This window comes from Nicotiana attenuata, unplaced genomic scaffold (genome assembly GCF_001879085.1).
Source record: "Nicotiana attenuata strain UT unplaced genomic scaffold, NIATTr2, whole genome shotgun sequence".
Taxonomy (NCBI): Eukaryota; Viridiplantae; Streptophyta; class Magnoliopsida; order Solanales; family Solanaceae; genus Nicotiana; species Nicotiana attenuata.
This window is the reverse complement of record NW_017671058.1, coordinates 171,023-178,977: the sequence shown is the minus strand read 5'-3', so window position 1 is coordinate 178,977 and position 7,955 is coordinate 171,023. Positions and strand designations below refer to the sequence as shown.

The 7,955-nt window shown below is 35.4% G+C and overlaps 1 long non-coding RNA gene across 1 annotated transcript; it reads right to left on the bottom strand.

The window, feature by feature from the left end:
• Positions 1–686: 686 nt before the first annotated feature.
• LOC109205586 lies at positions 687–5,850 on the bottom strand. Its single transcript, XR_002064703.1, has 3 exons — positions 4,775–5,850; positions 1,736–2,197; positions 687–1,058 (listed from the first exon to the last, which is right to left on the bottom strand). It is a non-coding gene; the product is annotated as an uncharacterized LOC109205586 (long non-coding RNA).
• Positions 5,851–7,955: the final 2,105 nt, after the last annotated feature.

The window sequence follows — 7,955 nt, the reverse complement described above, 5'->3', positions numbered from 1 at the left end:
TTTTGCTTCTCCTATTAAAGTAAACCAAAATGATTCATGACAAGAGCGCGAAACTAGAGGAACGGATGATTGAAATATGTTTTATATGCCTTTGGATTGTTAAACCACTTAGAATTGAATAATATAGCATTGTGCCTACTCCCCATATTGTGGATCATCACTTCTTCTAAATCTTTAATGCGCCATACTGCTACGTTCAGGATCTTTTGCATATTTACCCATATCATGCATCAAAGCATGCATTCTACTGGGTTACAAAACCAACCAAGATCCCCTGCTAAGTAATCCAATTGGTATGTGTGATCTATGTCATCAGGCACAAACAGGAACCTTCTTAAAAGTAATAGCCTGTTTGGCCAAGCTTTTTTTTTTGGCCAAAAGTGTTTTTTTTTTTGCCAAAATCACTGTTGGCAAAAAATTGAGGTGTTTGGCCAAGCTTTTGGAAGGAAAAAAAGTGCTTTTGAGGAAAAACAGAAGCAGTTTTGGAGAAGAAAAAAAAACTAGCTTCTCTCCAAAAGCACTTTTGAGAAAAATACACTTAGAAACAGTTTTCAAAAGCTTGGTCAAACACTAATTACTGCTCAAAAGTGTTTTTCTAATTAATTAGTCAAACACAAACTACTTCTCGCCAAAAGTATTTTTTTTAAAAGTACTTTTGAGAAAAACACTTCTCAAAATAAGCTAATTTTAAAAGTTTGGCCAAACGGGCTATAAGTCTACTCACTATCATGCACTTCCTTACTGACATTCATCTTTCTTCCTTAACAGTTTACCAAGAAGGGTATTTTGCAATGAGTGCACACACTATGCTTGTATTCTCTAACATCTCCACGGAAACAAGAAGCTTCAAAATGGCTCGTGCAACTGCCGTATTCCCTATTCCTCCCGTGCCCCAGATACCAATAATTATTTAGAATGTCATCAGTTTTCATCCATAGCAGGGATTTCACTTGCTCTAGATGAGCATCTATACCCACAACATCTTGGGAGGACGACAAAAGAAGTTTGCTCAATGAAGAAATTTCGCCGACAATCCACTAATGCTCTCTGATTCGACCCTATAACAATAAGAAGATTGTTGATACAAACAAGAATGAAAAGAATTAGAAGTATTTGTATTAATGGCACACATAAATAAAGGAAAACGTTACTCAGGATTTCGACGGAAAGAAATCATGCCTTCCAATACACATTAACTCGTCTATTTGACAACTACTACTACACCTCAGTTCCAAACATGTTGGGGTCGGCTATATGAATACTGTTACACCATATAAACTCTCAAGCCAATATTATACAAAACAACAATAACAACGACCCAGTAAAATCCCACAAGTGGGGTCTGAGGAGGGTAGTGTGTAGGCAGACCTTACCCCTACCCAGAGGGAGTAGAGAGGTTGTTTCCGATACACCCTCGACTCAAGAACACGAAAAGAGACAATATATTAGTACCATCAATAGAAACCATAGAATGGCAGAAAAATCAAAGGCACTGAACAAAATTAAGCTGGAAGCAAATATATAGACAGATATGGAATTACATGACAACATATTTAACATACAAACTACTGAAATATTACAAGCAAAGAAAGGAATTATGAAGCCCTAAATCACTAAGAAGATGAAACATTTTGAAGACTACCATAAACAAAGCCTAAGCTCAACTGAAATTACTACAAACATTCATCATCATAATTTCAAAAAACTATTCGGGCTTAAGAGTGTCCGACTTTACCTGTGAGCTATGGGTGGGGGCTGGCAGTGCATCAAAGACAGCATTGCATACATCCCTGAATATAAAGAGGACTTGTTTCTCCTCCTCAAAGAAGCCAGCTCCTCGGTTCTCAAGGACACTGACCAAGGATAACTCACAATATTCCATCCTTTGTACGACCCATGTCCAAGAAGGTATGCGCATTTAGTGTGACAATATTAGGATGACCCCTGAGCGATTTCATCACTGAAATTTCTTTCAGTACTAGATCAACTGATTCTTCATCATTAACAATAATATGCTTTAATGCATACTGCTTTGAACCATGTAGTACATCTCGGGCTAAATAAACACAAGAGAATCCGCCTTCTGTAATTGCATTGCGCACATGAACTTTGAGACTTCCAATATCAATGGTGCGACCTTCAAGCCCAGCCTGTTCCTTGGGCATAAAAGGTTTGAATCTCCACATCATAAACAATTCTTTCAAAAACAAAAAACCACTAATAGGGTGTTTGGCTAAGCTGATAAGCTGGTCAAACTGGCTTATAAGCACTTTTTGGCTTATCTACGTGTTTGGTAAAATTAAAAGTGCTTATAAGCCAAAAATAAGCCAAAAGCCATAAGTTGGTCTCCCCCAACTTATCAAATTTCAGCTTATAAGCACTTTACGTTTGACCAAAATATTTACTATTCTATCCCTAAAATAATTCTTTTTAAAACAAAACTCTTCGTATACCCAATTCTTTAGCTGTTTATTACTAATTTCAGCATTTTTATCCAAACACGTAACTGCTTATTTGTTAAATCAGCTTCAGCACTTAAAAATGCTTTTCAGCACTTAATGCTTATCAGCTACTCTAAATCAGCTAAGCCAAACGGGCTCTAAGAATCATGACAAAGATGAGAGATTTAGCTAATTAAACGGTCAAATTAAAATCCCTTCGCAGTAAAGTGAACCAGCTGTACAACCAGTATGAAAAACAAAAACGCACATGTGCTTTTGGTGGTGTTTGGAGTTCTCCAAAAACTGAGTTTGCAAACCCAGGTTTTGAGTTTTGGAAAAAGTGTTCCTTTGACTTGTTTCCAGAACAAATATAGCTTTATGTGAAGATTTCCAAACTGAGTTTTCCAAATCTCTCAGTTTTTGCAAACGCACCCAAACAAACACTTTTCTCAAGGGTCAAAGCTTAGTTTGCAAACTCAAGTTTTGGAAAACCTCAAAGAAACGCCACCTTACAAATTTTTGATTATCCTAAAATGGATACCGATAACACTGCAGATATTTACATTAGAGAGGCACAAACAACGAGATTACCACAAAAACTTCACTCCTACAAATGCAACAAAAAATTGTTGAACATTTTCCAGAGATGGATATTTTATTCTTTTGGCGTGAGGAGGGGGAGGAATGTGGTCAAAATGTAAACTTCCATAAAATCAGGAATAACAAACTAGAATAATTACAAAGTTAGACCTTGTTTAATAAGCTAATCAGATAAATGAAATAGGCATGCACGGGAGCTGCAGGTCTTTGAATCAGATAAGTATTTTTTTGGAAATATTTCTGAAGACACATAGGAAAACTCAAGAGCCTTGACCGATCAGAAAAGAGTCCTACTTCACTAATATATACTATTGTCTATAAGACCCTGCTACACTGTATTATTGCTGACAAATGTCGTATGGTTTATCCAATACCAAAAATAAACTCTAATGTAAAGAGATATTTATGGTAAAAGAACATTATCATGGAAAAATAATCAAGGAATCTATCCACTAATCAACCATTAGATTCTGAGCTCCATCATATGCCTGAAAGATTTTGATTAGGACCACTATGACATACAGACAGAAAACAAGCACTTTTTAGTGATCAATTTTTGCACTGGACTGCCACAATGAATGGTGGAACTCCAACATTAAAGACAGTACAGATATTCATGAATACAAGACGCCCACTCTATCCCGTACAACCTATGTGTTACTATTATTATCACCCTGATTGGTTTGCCTTTGTCCTTGTTTTTCTGGAGTTCAGGTGTAGTCTACTGAATACCAAGCATGATCAAATGGTAGTTTTCTTCTTTCTTCTTTTCTGAATAGGTAGATAAAATTGGTCATTAAATGGCAATAACTATCAGAAGAGATGTCTAAACCTGATTATTTTGCAAGTAATGAAGAGAAACATATCAAAATTAATGAGTACACAAACATGTCATTTCTAGCATAAATTTGCCTCTATAGCACCCAATTAGCCTCCAAACACACACAAACATGCCATTTCCGTGCAGATTAAAGTCAATCACATAAAAACATAGATAAACTTCAAGGTTACAGTACTACACTTGTATCGAAGTTTTTCAAATTAGTGAACTTCTTTGTTATTTTACTTTCTCCAGGATTAATTTCATAAGAATACAATCTTTGCTTGTCTAGAATTTTATCCTTTTTCACAGGTCCAACAAATTCAAGCTGCTGCAAACTGCTTAGTTGCACAAACTATGAAACTACAGATCAAGGTGAAATAAATGCTGTTTCAGTGTACTCACTGATGCAGTAAGTTTTCAATCCTGACCATCTACTAAAACTTTAGCGCCTTAAGAAAACATTCGTAGCACTAACCCATGCATGCTTTCAAAACTGCGGGACATTTCTCATTGACAACATGAAATGCCAAAAATGTAGATATAACTTGTATGCTTCACCTTAAGAAATATTGAAGTTAAATAAATTGGATATAGAAGTTCCAAGATATTAATGTCTTATCAGGCAATGGATCCAAACTTCCCTTAAAAGATTATTTATCTTTAAACAAAATAGTAAGCTAGCAGATCCATTTCCACCCAAGAACAGCTCCACGATATCAAATTTTGGTGAAGCAAATAAATCAGGCCATTCATATAAACAATCAAACGCAGATTTCATAGTATTCTACACGAACCAATTGAGATTGAATAAACATAATTTGCAGTAGTAAAGCATTGATAGTCCAAGAATCAATCAACTTATCTGAAAAAAACTGAACACTACCCAATTGCAGTAAATCCAAGAACTTACCAAAATTGGTGTAAAAAATCTACCTTGATTAAGTATGTTATCAAGAAAAAAAAGCCACCCCAGATCAAGAAAACAGAGAAAATTTCCTGAAGTGACTGCATTTAAGCAGCAGCTTTTGATGTAAAATTGGTGAGATCTGAGAACAAGGATTTGGGTTCTTGGGATTGCTATTGAGATCTAAGAAACGTGTACAGTAATATTCGGGAGGGGTTTCGATAGATCGCCATATACAAAACAAAAACAATAATAATAATAAGTATTAAAGATTCTTTATATTTTCTATTGATGTATAAATCTCTAAAATGCTAAACAACTACAAGAAAAGCGATGTAAAACAAAAGTGCTCACTTGACTTCAACATATTCTCAACTAATAGGTAAAACCTATCTAGATCTTTTTCTTCCATTATGGATCCCAAGAGATTTGCTAACTCCTATTAAAGCATAGGACGTCTCTGTCTAACATCAAAATAACAATTAACTATTAAATTTTTCCCTCATGTTAGATCCAAAAAATCAGTTGAGTTAGTGCTGATTTTGTTTAATTAACTCATTTCGAAGTTTTCTAAGCAAACCAATGGAAACATTATACCAATTAATGTGTATTTTAAACTCACAGACTGTGAATATCACAGCCTTTTAGATTGGCCACTTGAGTTAGAGCAGTCCTCCATCAAAAGGCTTCAGCAAAGCTAGAATCAAAAGTTCATACAAGGTACGTGTAAATGTTTTGCCAGTTATCATATTAGAAGGTCGCAAACATTTACAAGTCACCTGTACGAACTTTTGACAACTAGGAGATATTTAAGAGACTGAGAAACGGCGATTGAGCTATACGATCGAGTTGGTACTTTATGGATAAGGGAAGCACAGATCTGGAGAGGAAGAAATTGTGTTTGAGTTCTGACGGACTATTTATAGTAATTCTATACAAGTAACCAGTAAATGTTTTTCGAGTATCTTCGTCTCTAAAACTTCAGTAGGATGAAGAAGAACGAAGATACTCAGAAGATACTCGAAGAACATTTACAGGTCATCTGCATAGCGAAATTTGATAAGAGAGTAGAAAATGGCGATTGAGCGATACCGTTGATTTGGCTAGGGTTTGAATATATATATATATATATAGACGTGAGCGAGAATGACTATAATACCCTGTAATTCACTGGCCTAAAATCCACCTTAGTATGTACGCAATAGACAGCTAAACGTTCAAGCCAATGAGGCTACTCAGATTTTCTATGGTAAATAGTTACCCACGCCGGTGTTTACACCAAACTCTATTAAATCACCATGGTTAATTAATTTAATTAGATGAGAATACATGTAATTTACCATGGTTAAATGATTGAAATCCATATACAAGACATATATCATATATTTATTGGTTTGATGTAAACACTCGGTGCAACTAAGTATTTACCTTTTCGTATTGATTTAATCGCGTTTCTAGTCTAGTTTTTATTTTTAATAAAATGGCGGTCGTCTTGTCGAGAAAGTTTCATTCATTGAAAATTGTCAGCCATTAAGAGACTAAATATCTAAAAGTAAATTTATAAAATAAGAAATCAGCTGAAACTTTACTCTACACAAAGTTGAAGATTGTAAATATGTAGGAAAACATTTGAAAAATGTAATATTTAATTAATTTCTTTATGACTAACAACAGTTGACAACGACTTGACTTTATTATAATTGAAAATAACTACCAAAAAATCACTTAAGTCTTATCCTTTTTGCTCTTTTTTTAATTTAATGTAGACTTCAAAGTTATTCTCCATCCGCCCACATTGTGTGTCATTTTTATTATCTCACCATTTTTTCCTTAACTCAAATAGGAAAGTCATTATCCCTCTCCCCCCATTGTGGTAATCTTGTATCATTTTTATTATCTCACTTTTAACCAGGATTGATTTTAAAGTGGAGTTGAGTTTACATACGGCAATAAAATACCAAGACATGTTACTTCTCTCAATGTGGAAATTTATAAAATGAACAAAAATTGCTTTCAATATAACTTCCAAAGCGGCATTCCAGTGAAAAGCAGTACTAATAGCAGTAGTGGGGAAAAAAGAATTAGTCTTTTCGGGGGGCACTTGAAGATTGTACGGTTGAATTGAGACAGGAAACCATCATAAGTCGGCCAACAAGCAAAACGAGTTCTCGTTCACGGATAACTAAGCTTTGCTTCTCATACCTGTAGAGTTTAACCACCATGTTCGGGATGGATTGGTGTGGTCCTAAGCATAGATGGAGAGAAAGGACGAAGGCGTTCCTTCGCTCATATGAGAGCTATGCTGGTTATATATGGGAGAAATTCAATGATTATGCTGGTCGAAAGGTTTCTAATGAATCTGCTAATTGAGCTTCTAGATTCAATCAAAAGGCAGAAATGAATAAGCTTGAATCAGAAGCATCGTTCTTTCCAAGACCATCTGCCATTGACTCAGTTGCTATTGCCGGGCAAGATTCTATCTTTTCCTTAGATGCAAAATACTGGAAACTTTATAGCCAGAGATCAAGTTGCCTTTGTACACAATCAAGTTATGCGATATCCTTAATTTCATCCTTCTTTTACCACCACAACGAAATCAATTGTTCTATTACTCCAATTTTTCTATCACGCAATTTGGGATCACATCAGTCATTGGTCGATAGGCCTACAGGGACCTGCCTAAGAACAAAGCAGAAGGACTAGTGAACCTTCCTCAGAGAGATGAAATAAAGTTCCATACCCCCTAATATCTTTACCCTATTGAGGTGTCAATCGTCTGTCCAGAAAGACATTCTCAATTCTCTCAAAAGTTCTTAGGACATTGAGAAGAGGAGAGCAATTTTGAATGGGAAAAAGAAGAGAACGGCACTTAAAAGGTTAAAATGCAACTTGAATCCATTTACCTTCTGTTTTTATTGCAATTTTAGTACTCAGAAACAGAACCTGGATAGTGTAGTTTTCTTCCAAAAGATTCAACACCATTAAGCAGTATTAACCCCTCATTACCTGCTTAAGAAAATCAGTCAGGCAATTTACATTACTTCCAACTCTAAGAAAACCGATCAATCACTGTTGAAGGAAAATACATGCTCCAACAACAGAGCCACCAGTCAAAGCACTTCAACAGAAACTATGCACGCTGTAATACTCCCAAAAGGCATCTCCCTGCCCGTAGCTGCCACCTACT